Source organism: Bubalus bubalis, chromosome 2 (assembly GCF_019923935.1).
Source record: "Bubalus bubalis isolate 160015118507 breed Murrah chromosome 2, NDDB_SH_1, whole genome shotgun sequence".
Classification (NCBI taxonomy): domain Eukaryota; kingdom Metazoa; phylum Chordata; class Mammalia; order Artiodactyla; family Bovidae; genus Bubalus; species Bubalus bubalis.
Window position 1 is genome coordinate 24,217,025 of NC_059158.1, and position 16,530 is coordinate 24,233,554.

A 16,530-nucleotide genomic window follows, 5' to 3' on the forward strand; every position below is an offset into this window, starting at 1 on the left:
TTAAAAGGTACTATTGAGTACTGGGGTAGGTTCCAGCATGTGTGTTGGTGAGTGAGCTAAGCCAGATAAAGCAAGCACATCAGATTCTAAGAAAATGGAAGACTAAGTCTAAGGAGAACCCAACAGAGCAACTGTTCCTGTGTGTCTAATCAATCAGACAAGGCAACAGGGAAGAATGGCATTTGAGATAACCTTGAACAGTGGGTGGGATACCACAAAGTCAGATGTGGAAGATGACTGAGAAAGAGAATGGAATCAGCAAAGGCCTTGAGCTGGAAAAGTACAGGATGTGTTTGGGGAATCACAAAAAAAAACAATCTCAGGATAAGCTTCCCGTCAAGCAGTGGTGGTGAAACCCAGCAGGACCCTGTGGGGCCCTCCTGGGGACCAAAACCTTTCTGTGTCCCCTGTTTCTTGTTTCTAGAAAAAAGGCTTCAGCTTCTTAGACCGTCCCTGGGCTCCAAAGGGCAGATGCAAACAGTTACTGATTAGAGAAGGAAGGGAATGCAGAAACAGAGGAGGAGCAGTCAAGAAACAGCAGTGCAGGGCTTCCCTGGGGGTCCAGAGGTTTAAGACTCTGAGCTTCTACTGCAGGGGGCGTGGGTTTGATCACTGTTCAGGGAAGATGCCACATGCCTGCACAGTGCGGCCAAACAATTAAAAAAAAAAAAATACTGCAGTTAAAGCAAGGTCCTGATTCCTCCTCGTGGGATACGCATGAGTGCTAAGTCGCTTCAGTCTTAGCCGACTCTTTGCGACCCCAGGGACTGTAGCCCCCCAGGCTCCTCTGTCCAGGGGATTCTCCAGGCGAGAATACTGGAGTAGGTTGCCATGCCTTCCTCCAGGGGATGTTCCTGACCCAGGGATTGAGCCCGTGTCTCCTGTGGCTCCTACATTGCAGGCGGATTCTTTACCACTGAGCCACTGGGGAAGCCCCCTCAGGGAATATACATACCAATATATCTTAGTTCCTTATACAGGAACTGAGGACCCCATTCAATTGGAGGATGGCAGCTTCCGACTGAGCACAAGATTCCTGGAGCACTGTCCTGTTACCACCAACGAATCAGAAGAAAGTCACACACCCTGCAGCCCTGACCCCAGATTTTGCCTATAAAAACTTTCCCCAAAAAAACTATCAGGGATTTTTGAGTACGAGCCAACTGTTTTTGCTCAGCCCTGCAGTAAACCTTTCTCGGCTCCAAACTCTGACATTTCAGTTTATTTGGCCTCACTGTGCATTGGGCTGGTGAACATGAACTTTGTTCCTTAACAGTATCTTCAAAATCTCATTTCTTCCTCTCCAAATTCATTTTAACCTTTCTTCCCCTCTTCTGCTATGCTCCAGCCACCCAGAGCCTCAGCCTTTTATCTCCCAGGACTTACAAAGCTGTTTCTCACCTTAGGTCCTCTGCTTATATTGCTGTCTGGGCACTTGCAGCTTTTGGCACCTTCTCATCCTCATCATAAAACAGGAGGGAAGGAGGAGACAGGGCACAATCTTTAAAAGAATGACATAGCCCTTGAAGATCCAAATTTTGCCTTTAAAAACTCTTCCGCGAAAACTTGGGGAGTTCTGGTGGAGAGGGCTTGGCGCTTGGCATAAGCCTTTCTTGCTTGGCGCTTTCGCCAATTTCTTGCTTGGCGCTTCGCATAAGCCTTTCTCTGCCCCAAACTCTGATGTTCCTATTTGTTTGGGCTCACTGTACATCAGGCACAGGAATCTGGCTGGTTTCGACAACAGTGGGAAGTGACGATGGCCGGGAAGAACTGGGTGGTGAGGAGGGCTTAGCTGTCAGGCCAAGGGATAGTGTTTGACTGTAGACCATGGAGCTTGTGGATCATGGGCTGACGTCAAAGGAGGGCAAGTTCAAAGCTGGGAACTGAGTGCGATGAGGAGTATCCCCTGGATGAGGAGACACTGAGCCGGAGACACTGAACCAGAGACAGGGAACAATTGGAGAGGTTCGGGCAGAAGGAAACAGGGGCCTGAAATGGGCTATGACACAGGAAACCAAGAGAAGGAGTGGCTTCAAGAGATATCGCCAGCATAAAATGACCAGAATTTAGTAATAAAATAGGTAACATTAGAGTCAGGAAGCATGGTGAGTTGGGATGCTAACAGTGAGAGGTTGAAGGGACCAAAGCTGGTTCCATAGATGTGAAGTGCCTCTGGCACAGAGCTTTGTACCAGATTATATTATGCCCAGGGCACAAAGATTGAAGGCAGGAGGCGAAGGGGACAACAGAGGACAAGACGAGATTGATTGGATGGTATCACCGACTTGATGGACATGAGTTTGAGCAAGCTTCGGGAGATGGTGAAGGACAGAGATGCCTGGCATGCTGCAGTCCATGGGGTCGCAAAGAGTGGGACACGACTGAGCAACTGAACAACAACACAAGATGAGCACCTGTCTGACTGACCTCTTCCATCAGAGGCTGTGTCACACATGTCTTTGTGTCTTCCGAAGAGCCTAGCGGAGTGCCGTGCTTGTCCTAGTTGTTCAGTAATCTTGATAAATGAAAGATGAAAGCACAGAACTAAAAATGCACATATAGTATACATACACTGGCTGGATCACCCCAAGCTTTTGAGACAGGTATAAGTGAAGTGAAGTCGCTCAGTCATGTCCGACTCTTTGCAACCTCATGGACTGTAGCCCACCAGGCTCCTCCATCCATGGAATTTTCTAGGCAAAAGTACTGGAGTGGGTTGACCATTTCCTTCTCCTGGGGTTCTTCCCAACCCAGGGGTCGAACCTGGGTCTCCTGCATTGTGGGCAGACGCTTTACTGTCTGAGCCACCAGGGAGTCCCTGAGACAAGTATACACTCCTTCAAATCCCACAAATGAATTTCTTAAGAAAAGCTTATACACTCCTTCAAATCCCACAGATGAATTTCTTAAGAAAAGCCTTACACAGACAGCAAACAAGGAACACCTAAGGGCATTTTCAATCAAGAATGTGTGTGAATGTAAATAAGAGAACAGCCCCAAACTGGGCTATAAGTAGAGACATTTTTGGTGTATTGGGCTTATAGGTTACTTTATTTTATACCCACCACTTCCATCTAAACACATGAGAGACTTCCAGCATTGCACACCTCTTCCTGATGAGGTATAAAACACACCTTCTCTACAAAGACATATCGCTTTCCCACACTTGCCTTTCACACCTGCCATCAACCTTACATTTACTCCCAAGCACAGTGAGCCTACCCACCTACCCACGCCCTCATTTCAAGGCAACCTGGACACAAGGATCAGCATCAATACACGACGATTTACATGTGTAGACAGGCTCACATGCTCACACAGACATAAATTGGGGATGGGGGAGATAGTGATGTTAGAAGAAAACTGCCTGTGGGAGAAGGGGAGGTCAGGAATGCATAACTTGTTTATGATGGAAAATTTCTCCAGGGCATTAGGCAGGGGAGGGGAAATGAAGGGGATGTCAGGATCCTGTTTTGCACTACCTCCCACATCTGGAATCTGGGGTTCCAGCTGGACCTAGTTATCCTCAGTGTCCTCCTGGCACAGAGAGACCTTTCTTTGTGGCAAAGCCAGAATGGGACCAAGAGAAGAAGCAGAGCGCCCAGATGGCTCTCCATTCATTCCGACCAATCCCATCCCCAGTCCTGGGGATCCTCCGAGAGCCAGGGCTCTGCCCCACCCACTCCCTGCCACACAGGAAGCTGGGGAAGGTTGAGAGTGAATCATTAAGTCAATGACGGTGCGGGGGTGGGGGCTGGGGGATGAGTTAAGGCCAGAAAGGGCCAGGGGCTGAGACCAGCAGCTGCACCGGTTCTCACTGCCCTAAGCCTAGGCAAAGACCTTTGCCCCTTTCCATTTCCAGTTCTCCTCATTTCCTCCCCATCTGCCCAAGATCACCAAGTTCCTTCATTCCTCTCCTCTGACCTGTGTTCTTGACTTCCCACTAACCTTTCTTAGCCCCTTGTTTGTTTCCTTCTTGACGCTGACCACAGTAGGGAATCATTGTATGTGTTTGTTTACTTTCTGTTGTTGTCTCTCTTCCCCATGGAATCTCATCACGAGTACATAGGACCATATCCTCCCGCTTCCTCTGTGGCTTCTCTTGAAAGTACTTGGCCTTTCACCTAGTGGGGGCATAATAAATATATGTATTTTAAGTGAAGTATGTTTTATGTACAATATTGTATTAGTTTCAGGTGTGCAACATAGTAATTCAATATTTTTATAGATTATACTCCATTTAAAGAAAGTTACTATAGGGACTTCTCTGGCGGTCCAGTGGTTAAGACTCCACACTTCCACTGCAGGGGGCATGGGTTCAATCCCTGTACAGGGAACTAAGATCCCATATGTTTCATGGCACAGCCAAAAAAAAAAATTACAATAAAAAATAAAGTTCTTACAAAATGATGACTCTGCTTGCCTGTGCTATACATCTTTGTCATTTATAACTAGTAGTTTATATCTCTTAATTCCGTACCCGTATCTTGCCCCTCCCCCTCTTTCCCTCTCTCTATTGGTAACCACTAGTTGGTTCTCCACATCTGTGAGTTGGTTTTGTTATATACATAAGTTTTATTTTTTATATCCCACATGTAAATTATAACAGTATTTTCTTTCTCTGTCTGACTTATTTCAGTGAGCATGGTACTCTCTAGGTTTATCCACATTGTTGCAAATGGTAAAATTTCATTCTTTTTTATGGCCAAGTAATATGGCTAAGTGTATATATATATATATATATATACACACACACATATATATATCTCATATCTTCCTCCATTTATCTATTGATGAACACTGAGGTGGCTTCCATATCTTGGCTATTGTAAATAAGGCTGCTATGAACATGGAAATGAATGTACCCTTTCAAATTAGTGTTCTTGTTTTCTTCAGATATATACCCAGGGGTGGAACTGCTGGATTATACAATTCTATTTTCAGCTTTTTAAGGAAACTGCATACCATTTTCCATAGTGGGCTGCACCAATTTACATTCCCACCAACAAGGAATATAAATTTACTAAGGGAACCCTTGATAAATTTTCCTAAATCCATCTCCTTTGAGGAGACACCCCCAGAGGTGTCTGTTTATACAGCTGTGTCTCTTCAGAGGCCCCTACATTTCCTCTTCAAAGAGGGGGTTGGGGGATGCTAAACTGTGGCCCAGGGTGACCTGCCATTGAATCAGAAATAACTGTGCAGTTGATGGATGGCAAAGCTGTGCTCCTCACCCTTTATGAGTGACATAAGATTGAGTCATGCCTGCTGCCCCAACTGGAATACTGCTGCATTGCTGACTGCCAGCTAGGATGGGGGACCAAGGTAATGGGAAGGAATCAGAATGGGCAGCGGAGAGGGAGACAGATATTTGGAAGTGGGAGCTTCTGAGAAAGAGAAACAACGGAAGAGGGATGGATCCAGGGTCTTGGGGTCAGGGAATGAAAACTGAAAGCTCTCAGCTGCTCATGGCATTTAGTAGACGCTCAATAACTATTTGTTGACTTAAGATGGGTTTAAGATAGAAGGGAAACATGGGGTAGCAAAAACATGGGGTAGCAAAAACAGTATGTTATCGTCTAGTGGCATTGGAAGAAAGTGGGTTTAAATTCCAGCTCTGTTACTTATTAACTACAAGGTGCTGGGCCAGCTACTTAACTTCTCTGACAATGTTTTCTTAACTGAAATATGGGTCAGTTGACCTTAAGGTTGTTTCAAGGATTAAGAATATGAATAGGCACAATGTGGGTGCTTTTTCCATGGTGGAAGTTGTTATGATTAAGGGAAGAGGGGCTGCTTTGGAGCTGAAATGGACAGTGATAAACTAGCCCAGGAACAGAAGACCAGGATGGGAAAATACCCTCCAGGTACCAAGATCATCAGAGGATACAGCTTCTTTTTCCACTGACCTTTCCCTCCCTCTCTCCACTTCAAGTAGGTTTTGTACCTCTACCTTTTCTCCAGAGAAGCAGAGCCTTCTGCATTCCTAGCTTTTGTTCAGCCAATGAGCATGGCTGTAAATACCTTTCCCCTGTTTCCCACATGCACACACATTCTAGCCAGAACAGTTCTTGCCAGAGGCATGGTGGTGGTAGGGAGCAGTGGTGAGTTCTAGCCAGCAACTTAATAAATGACCCCCAAGACTTTTATTTGGGCCTTAAAGAGGGCCAAGATCAGGCCATGGCAGTTTTCCCTGACGCAAAAGGACGGCTGGGGTGCCTGGAGCCCCAAGGTCACTTTGATATCCCCTGCCCTGGATGCATTCCAGCCTGGCCTGGCCCAGCCCGGTCCCACTCAGCCAAACCTCCCCAAAAGCTGCTCAGAGTGGGGAGCTGGGAAAAGAACCCAACATCCCTGTTCTGGTCCAACACTGGCTTCCTAGGACCCCAGGGTTGTGACTCCTCTCTCTGGCCTCAATTTCCTTCCGACCAGATTATAACTCCTTGAGAGCAGGACTTTATCCATCTTATTAATCATTCTGTTTTCGGTGTCTAGATCAATACACTCTGCCTGGATGGGAGGGGAGTTTGGTGGAGAATGGATACAGGTATACGAGTCCCTGAAACTATCACAACATTGTTAATCGGCTTTGTTGTTGTTCAGTCTCTAAGTTGTGTCTGGCTCTTTGTAACCCCGTGGACTGCAGCATGCCAGGCTTCCCTGTCCTTCACTGTTTCCTGGAGTTTGCTCAAACTTATGTCCATTGAGTCAGTGATGCCATGCAACCATCTCATCCTCTGTTGTCCCCTTCTCCTCCTGCCCTCATTCTTTCCCAGCATCAGGGTCTTTTCCAAGGAGTCAGTTCTTCCCATCAGGTGGTCAAGGTATTGGAGCTTCAGCTTCAGCATCAGTCCTTCCAATGAATATTGATTTCCTTTAGAATTGATTGATTTGATCTTTCTTCCAAAGGACTCCCAAGAGTCTTCTTCCGCACCACAGTTTGGCTTACCCCAATGCAAAATAAAAAGTTTAAAAAAATACAGGCTGCCTGAAAAGGCTAGAAACACAGGGCTCTTTCACTCATTAATGCTAAAGTTGTTCATGTGGATATTGCTCTGTCCACTGCTCCAGTGTCAGCACTGGAGTATATGATTGAGATTTAACTCAAACCATGATCATCGGGGGTTTCCCTGGTGGCTCAGATGGTAAAGAGTCTGCCTCCATTGCAGGAGACCCGGGTTCAGTCCCTGGGTGGGGAAGATACCTGGAGAAGGAAATGGTAATCGACTGCAGTATTCTTGCTTGGAAAATCCCATGGATGGAGAAGCCTGGCAGGCTATAGTCCATGGGGTCACAGAGTCCGACAGGACCGAAAGAGTCCGACGTGACCGGACGACTAACCCACATAATCATGGCGGGGGGTGGGCAGGAAGTGCAATAAAGTATTCCCCTTTTTGTCTTGCCTTTTCAGACACCCTGTATTTACCGCATGAGTTGATTCGTAAAGTCGAATTTAAGATTAAAGGCTCTCCTAGGGGCCTCCCTCCCCTGCAGCTCTGTGATTCATTGGCGTCTCCTCTGTATGTTCAAAATTCAGCCGTGCCTCCCTGCTGCCTCCAAAGCAGCGGCCATAGGCCCTTTTTCTTTGAAGGTTGGGAGAGACCCACGCTCCGCCCAGAGAGGCCTCGCTGGGCGGGGCGGGTGCTCCCGGCTAGCCCGTTTACAGCCCCAGAGGATCGCGTGTTAGGACTGGGGCTTGACCGGCTGCCAGGGGGTGAGCCTTGAGGCGGTTTTCTGGGAAGGAAAGTTGCCCTGTGTGACTCAGAACCAAGTTAGGGAAAAAACAAGCTCACTCAATCGCTGGCACCCCCTGGTCTGGCCTGGCTTTGACCATGAGCTCATGAAAGAGGAAGCTGGGCCTGGCTGGCTGGTAGCCCTGCTTTCCCTCATGTTCTCTCTCCATCACCTCATGGATTCCCCGGAGTGTCTGGGCCTCATGCTACGGTCATCCTGGCTCAGCGGCCCTGGCCCTTTTATGACACTTTCTCTTCCCAGACCATTGGTCACTTGTTTCCCCAAGTTGGAAATACCACCCAACAGTGAAGGGGATTGCTCACAAGGGGAGGCTGAAAATATCATTGCTTCCCTTGACTCTGATGATCTCTGCTGCAGACCATGACTACTTGGGTTTGCTCCTGTGATGGCTGCAGCTCCCACACAGACCAACTGATGCTAACCCTGGGAGTCTAAATGAAGAGGTTGCTTGGGACCTAGGGTTCCCCAGTTCAGGAGAAAAGCAGAGGGTCCCAAAGTACTGGGCAGCTGAGCCACCTTCAGGGCTGATGTACCCTGGTTGAGACCTACTTACCTAATACTTTTGGTATTCAGAAAGTCCACAACCAGAAAGGCACATTTCATTTCAATGGAAATGATGACAAGGACGGGCTGCAGAGAACACTTCTAACTCCTCTCCCTGCATTCCATCTTCTGTGCATTCTCCAGAGCTTTCTTATGAAAAGATGGACTGGACCAATTCAGTGTCTGGGTGGGTGACTTCAGTGTCTCCAGACTCTCTGGTGGGGCTGACACTGGCCTCCCATCCTGAATCCAGGTAGCTTTACAGGCTTCTCTCAACTCCTGCATGGCTTTCCCTGCACCCTGAGCTAGGGCACTATATACAATTTTGTGCTTTTTCTCATTCAGGCCAGACTCTTATCCACTAGACCCTTCACACATGCTGTTTTCTCTCCATCCTCCTGAGAAAACCCCACTAGTGACTCCTTGGTGTAGACCAGTCCGTCTATTAATACTTTTATATAAATGTCTTGAAGCATCAAACACAGTATATTATAGACATTTGTCTGTAGATCTTTCTGACCGCTTAGAAGTGCACTTGCGTTGTGATGCAGCCATTTTGATGCCAGGGACCTTTTGACAAGGCCTTCTAAAGTTATTAAATTGTCAGCATTTAAAGCAAATCAGTAAAAATGGGACTTGCCTGGTGGTCATGTAGCTAAGACTCTGGGCTCCGAATGCAGGGCCTGGGTTTGATCACTTGTCAGGGAACTCGATCCCACAACTAAGAGTTCCCATGCCACGACTAAAGACCCCATATGCTGCATCGAAGGTCAAAGATCCCGAGTGCTGCAAGTAAGACTTGGTGTAGTCAAATAAATAAAATCAGTAATTATAAACAAGATAGTCTCAGCCCATCCCTGTGGATTGTGCTCATCCTGTCTCTATGACTCCTACCCTTTCACAGAGAATTTGGTAGTGCTTGATGATACTACTTTTTGGGGGGAAGCACTGCGTGTCATGGGGGATCTTAGTTCTCGACCAGGCATTAACCCTGAACCCCCTGCAATAGAACCACCAAATCCTGACCACTGGACCTACAGGGAATTCCCTACATTTTCTTTTTTTTTTTTTTAATGCCTGGTATATTGAAATATGGTTTCCCAGGTGGCTCAGAGGTGAAGAATCCACCTGCCAATGCAGGAGACCTGCGTTCCATCCCTGGGTCAGGAAGATCCCCTGGAGAAGGAAATGGCAATCCACTCCAGTATTCCTGCCTGGAAAATCCCATGGATGGAGAAGCCTGGCAGGCTACGGTCCATGGAGTTGCAAAAGAGTCAGACACAACTTACCAAGTAAACAAAAACATATTGAAATATAGCTTCTTTTACAGTAAAATCTATCCTTTTTAGGAATGCAATTTTATGAGTTTTGACATACTCATATAGTTGTATAAATGCCACTACCATCATGATATAGAATATTTCCATTGCCCCAGAAAGTTCCTCACACCCTTCTTCACTCCTAGCCTCTAGTGACCACTGATCTGAGTTCTGCCTGTAGTTTTGTCTGTTCTAGAATGTCATATAAATAAAACTACAGTAGGCACTCTTTTGTGTCTAGATTCTTTTGCTCAGTATTTCAGTGATTCATCCATTTTCTTGGTTGAATCAGTAGTTCTTTCCTTTTGATTTCTGAATAGTATTTCATAGTATGATATAGTTGGCTTATTCATTCACCATTGATGGACATTTTTGTGGGTTTTTTCCCCCCTTGGTTTTGGCTATTCTAAATAAAACTTCCATGAGCAGTCAGTCATATACAACTCTTTTTGTGGATGTGTGTTTTTATTTCTCTTAAATAAATATCTAGGAGTAGTATAACTCAGGATATATTTAAGTTTATAAGAAATGGCTGAGCTTCCCTGGTGGTCCAGCAGTTAAAATTCCATGCTGCCACTCCAGGGGACATGGGTTTCATCCCTGGTCCCCCTGATTACAGAAGTCCCACATGCTGTGGGGTGCAGCAAAAAAAATAAATACATAAAAAGAAAGAAAGAAATAGCCATCATTAGCCATTTTACAGTCTGACAGGGCTGTTCTAAGAAACTACATCAAAGCATCCCCGGTTTAAGTTCTTGCATCAGATCTGCCAAGTCAAAATGTTTTCCTTGTCGGGGAAGAGGTTCACACACAGGTTCCCTCAGGGGACAGGGATGGGCCGGAACCCGCTGCGCCCTGAGATGCCTGTCATGTCCTCAGGAGGCCACAGTGGATTTGAGGGCCACCCTGCTGTTGAAGCAGCTCCAGGAGCACCTCCTGCCTCCCAGCCTCCCAGACCCCGCTGTGGTTCAGTAGCTCTCCCCAGCCTCTGTGTCTGCCACATGGCTTTGCACTCCCCGGGACGGAGTGTAAAGGAACGTGGGCCCACACTGTTTGGGCCCCCCAGTGCCTCCCAGGCACTGTCCTGAGCACTACTGAGGAATCAATCCATTAAACCTTCACAAACCCCCACTGTCATCCTTGTCTGTCTCCTCATTTTACTGTAGAAGAAACTGAGAGGTTTCATAAGGCAGTTCACTTTCTCAAGATTACATAGTGGGAGTTAGATTCAGACTCTACTCTAGCTCATCCCACAATCCAGCATTGTACCACATCGATCAGAGAGTGGAAGCTGGAGAATCAGTTCCATGTTCGCGTTCAGTTTCATGTTCTAGTTCATCTAATTTTCGTGATAAGTCTCAGAAGAAGGCCTTTACAATATCCATTTCATAGACGAGGAGACTGCACAGAAACTGCACAGCCATGAGGGCTAGAGCTGGCATTGAGTTCCAGGAAGTTGGCTCCAGAGACAAAGCCGCCAAACTCTACATTTCCCTGCCTCTCAACAGTCCTCATTATTAACACGATCGCCTGGCTCACTGCCCTGGCTCTTGTGTCTTTGGGGTTTCACGCTGCTCTCATGTCTGCCTCCTTGCTTGGGTCTCACTTTCAAACTCTGAATGGGCTATGCACACATGCCCCAAGGTAGAACAACCTTGTTGGGCAGCCGTGTTGGGTAGTCTCACCTCTGGTTATATCGTTGGCCTCTTGCCAGCCCTTGGGAGATGTGTCTAGCTGGGGCAAAGATCCTAACCCAGCAGGGGAAGTGGGGGAGGTAAGGACATCCGCAGGGTGACCCAAGCCTAAGATATCTCCAGCTACTTTTCTTAGGAGGATGTGGTGTAGCCACAAGACACGTGAAAGTCTTAAGTTCATCTCAAAAGATCGTTTCCTCCAACAAATGTTGAGCTCTTCTGGATAAGAGACTGAAGCCCCTATGGGGGCTGAGTACTGTGCCTAACTTATTCTCAGAACTCGGAAGATTTTAGTTGAATGATGAATGAATAAATGAACAAAAAGAACCAGGTTCTTTTAATTTAGCCCTGTACTGTCCCATATGGTAGCATGTGGCTATTTAAATTTCAACTGATTAAAATTAAGTACAATTTAAAATTCAGTTCCTCATTCACATCAGCCACACTTTAAGCATACAGTAGGCTCAGGTGGCCATTGGTTACAGTATCGGGAAGCACAGATACAGTGCATTTCCTTCATCACGGAGTTCTATTGGACAGCACCGGACAAGACGGCGAGTGGAGGTAGAGAAGGAAAACTGCTGCCCTGTGAAAACGTTCACTGATGGCAAATGGCTTTCATTTGCTTTCAGTACTTTTAAAGCCATTATCATCCGCCTGTTCTCTTTAAATGATGTCTCATACCACCCATTCAGAGGTCTAGAAACCACTTCTTCAGAAACCTATTATTGAAAAAGGGAAATGTGTTTCTGATCACATACATGACCCAAACTTCTACGAAAGGGAAGACAAGAGGTTGAAGGGGGAACTAAGCCGTTGAGTTCTTTCTCTCACAGGCCACATGGAACCAACCAATCCAGGGTGCTCTGCACCCATTATCTCATCCAGTCCTCCCACAAGTGGCCCCAGAGGACACAGGAGGGCGGTGGAGATAAGTGGCCGAGGGTCACAGAAATGATGGAGGCTATTCTCTGCACTCAGGTTGTCAGTAGATTGTCAAATGTGATCCAGTTGTGAGCAGCAGAAGGCAGACAGGTAGAAAAACAGGCCTCCAGAAGTTTATAGTCTAGTTAAGGGAAAACAAGAGCCAAACATGTAATAACTATAAAACTGTAGCTATACATACATATACACACATATATGTACAGTGTATACTTATATGTATATATTTTATATATGTACACACTAATATGGGCATCCCTGATGCCTCAGTGGTAAAGAGTTTGCCTACAATGTAGGAGACACAGGAGATGCACTTTCAATCCCTGCATCTGTAAGATTCCCTGGAGGAGGAAATGGCAACCCACTCCAGTATTCTTGCCTGAAAAATCCCAGGGACAAAGGAGCCCAGCCGGCTACAGTTCAAAGGGTTGCAAAGAGTCAGACATGAGTGAGCACACAACACACACACACTAAAATATGCACAGACACAATAACATAATAACTAACATTTATTTATTTGGTATATTAGAGCTTAACAAGTACTTTTCCTCATATGAAGACCCAGCAAATTAGTGTTGAATGTCCAATGAATGGAATGTTGAGACAGAAAGCAAGCATTTTAGGAATTCAGAGCAGGATGAGATCATTGCAAGAAAGGGTGATGGGGAAAATTTTGGTTGGGGCGTAGAACTAACAGAAATGCCGGTAGTCACACAAACCCAAATACAACTCCTGGCTTCTCTACCAGAAACCTGCCAGGTTCTTCACTGCTAATAGTTTTAAATGAGATATTTTAAAGTTCATCTTACCTTCTAGAAGATAAAACGCTGACTAAGAGTGCTTTCTGGTCTGTGTTTTGTCACTGGCCCTCCACCCAAATGATCAACATATTAAAAAAAAAAAAATACTCCCATGTGTTTCACAGTGATTCTAAAAACACAGAGTAACTTGGATACTCTAGATGTGAAATAGTTTGAGCTGCGTTTACTTAATGACCCAGTGACGAGCATCTGATGATACAGCTCAAATGCCTTATTAACGCTCAGAGTTATACAAGGTCAGCTCTGCCCAGAATTTCTGCAGTGTACAATGCATAGAAATCCAGCCTGTGAGTTGACTGGGCTTGCCTACATTCTCCTTACATAATTGTAACTGTTTCTCTGCCAGTAGTGATTTAGGAATGTCTTTCTGAAGCCCTGTGCTCTCAGGTTCCTTCAATTTTTCTAAAGCCTCTGCCCTCTTCCTTAGCATTTGGTTTGCTTTGGTTTCAAGCCACAGAAACTCATTATGGCTAACTTAGAAAAGCTGCGTGTTGTGAAGATATCGAGTAGCTCGCAGACTCAAAGGAAGGCTAATGAGCCAGGCTCAGGGAACACAGGAACCAGGGCAGCTCCTGGGACTCCATCGCAGGAATCAAGTCTCACCCTCACTACCTGATGAAATGAATGACAACTAGTTTTTTCTTTTTTTCCATTCCTCACATTCATGTTCATCATTCAAAGTTCTGGCGGAGAGCATTTGATTAGTCTGGTTTAGGTAGGGGCCCAGGGAATAAAGGACATCTTAACTGACAGCTCAATGGGACTTCCCACAGGTAATTCCCCTCAAAGAATCCAAAGACTATTGTCAGAAGAGGAGGAGAAAGTCATTGCTGCGTTGTCAAAACCCAGAAAACATCCACTTTACCCCACTTTTCCTTCCTAACCTTCGTTTCCTACTTTTTCTAATTATCCACAATAGGAATGACCAATGTATCTTTCAGGGTTGTAGAAAACATATATAAATATAAATATAACTCTACTGGAATTTTTTTCCCAAGAGAGTGATGGTTGGGGAAGTTTGGCCTTACCTCTTCGGGTTGAGTAAAAGGATACTTGTTGTTTAGTAGGTGAGTCATGTCTGACTCTTTTGCGACCCCATAGACTGTAGCCCACCAGGCTCCTCTGTCCATGGGATTTTCCAGGCAGGAATCCTGGAGTGGGTTGCCATTTCTTTCTCCAAAAGACTTCCTGACTCAGGGATGGAATCTGTCTCCCTCTGCATTCGCAGGCAGATTCTTTACCACTGAGCCACCAGGGAACCCCTTTAAAAAGTAAAAAGATTAAGGAAGATAATACATGTAAAACGCCTCTCACAGTGCCTGGCACCTAGTGAGGTTAATTACATGAATTGCCATTTTAACTCCCCTGCCCTCACCCATGTGCTGGAGCCAGCGCATACCAGCTCAGACCAGCTCACAAGAGCAGATCGTGATGTTTTCATGAATTTTGTGAGCCAACTGCCATAACATTGGTAGCTTTTAGGTGACCTTGATGAGAATATTTACACCATGGAAACTGGAAATGCAGCCAATTTGACTCCCCCCAACCTCCAGGCAGTTGTTAAATGTTTCTCAGCACAGCACTGCATCTGCGTTTTCTTTCCTTCAGATGTGAGCAGAACCACAGTACAGTTCAACCACCTTATAAACACTCACTTATACAAGGTCAGCTCTGCTCAGAATTTCTGCAGTGCATGGAAATCCAGCCTGCATGTTGAATGGGCTTGCCCAGGTTCTCCTTACATAATCGTCGCCACTTCCCTGCCAGTAGTTTTAGATTTAGAAATATCTTTCTAAAGCCCTGTGCACTTTGCCTCAGCTTCCTTTAACTTTTCTAAAGCATTTACCTTCCTTGCTTGGTGTTTGGTTTCCTTTGCTCTCGAACCATAGAAACTCATTATGGCTAACTTTAACAGAAAAGTTGAGTATGTGTGTCAGTTAGGATTAGGTTCAGCTGTGAGTGACAAAAAATTAGAATAGTGGTTTACTAGCTATAAATTCTGGAGAAGGCAATGGCACCCCACTCCAGTACTCTTGCCTGGAAAATCCCATGGATGGAGGAGCCTGGAAGGCTGCAGTCCATGGGGTCGCTAAGACTGGGACACGACTGAGTGACTTCGCTTTCACTTTTCACTTTCATGCATTGGAGAAGGAAATGGCAATCCACTCCAGTATTCTTGCCTGGAGAATCCCAGGGACGGGGGAGCCTGGTGGGCTGCCGTCTCTGGGGTCGCACAGAGTTGGACTTGACTGAAACGACTTAGCAGCAGCAGCTATAAATTCATTTTCTCTGACAGAAGCAAAGTCTAGATTGAGACTGGCAGTTCAGGCTTGGCTAGAGGCTCTATTTTGTTCTCTTATGTCTTGAATACATGGTTTTTTACTTCATGATCTAGGATGGCTGCCCAAACTCCACATTCCAGTCGGTAGGACAGAGAAGGGCAAAGAGACACATCCCTTTTTGTAAATTCATTGACAGAAGTAAAGCACAGAATTTCTGCTTATATGAAATAGGCTGAAACAAAGTCATTTAACCATATCCAGCAGCAAGGGAGGTTGTGTGTTAGTCATTCAGTTGTGTCCGACACTTTGTGACCCCATGGACTGTAGCCTGCCAGGCTCCTCTGTCCATGGAATTCTCCAGGCAAGAATACTGGAGTGGGTTGGCATTTCCTTCTCCAAAGGGAGGCTGGGATATATCTTATTTACTCAAAGCAGCCCTGTGCCCAGCTGGAAACCGAGAGGAAGGGAAGGGTGGATACTGGGGGACTGCTGGTTGGCCCTCCCACTGCTGGGCAGGGTTTAGGAAAGTATAGGAGAAAGGGGAGAGCGGCGCTGATGTGATGGGAATAAGTGTGCTTTGTGGAGTTTTGAAGGCGCAAGCTGGAATAGAAGATTAGAAATACTGGAAAATGAAGTTAAATAAGCAAGGTGAAAGTGAGATCTCAGTGAGGGTCCAGGAAAGCAGACAAAAGAATCTTTATTTAGTGCCATTAGAAACAGGACACAGTGAACTTTGGGATAGGCGAGCTGCATGATCAAAGGCATTTGAGAGATTTTAATCTGGCATTTACGTGTTGAGTCCGGTTGGTGGTGGTCGGGGCGGGGGAGGAAAAACAGGAAAGGGCAGGGAGGTTGGAAAGGAGACCAATTTCACAACCCAGGTATGAGGTGATTATGTGGGGGCAGTGGGAATGAGGAGTAAGAAATACATCTGAGAGGCATTTGCCAGAACATATGTTAGGATTGATGGCTAATCTGGTAGAGTTTCAGGGTGGGGTGGCCAAGAAACAGGTAAACAAGTGAACCTGGCTTCATAGATGTATTAGGCTGGGTCACCTAGAGGCAGAGCCTGGCACGGAAATTTTCTCCAAAGGACTGATAGGGGAAGGAGAAGAAGGGTGAGGGGAACGAAGTGACAAAGGGAAGAATCCAAGCAAGGATGTGGGTTAAGCCG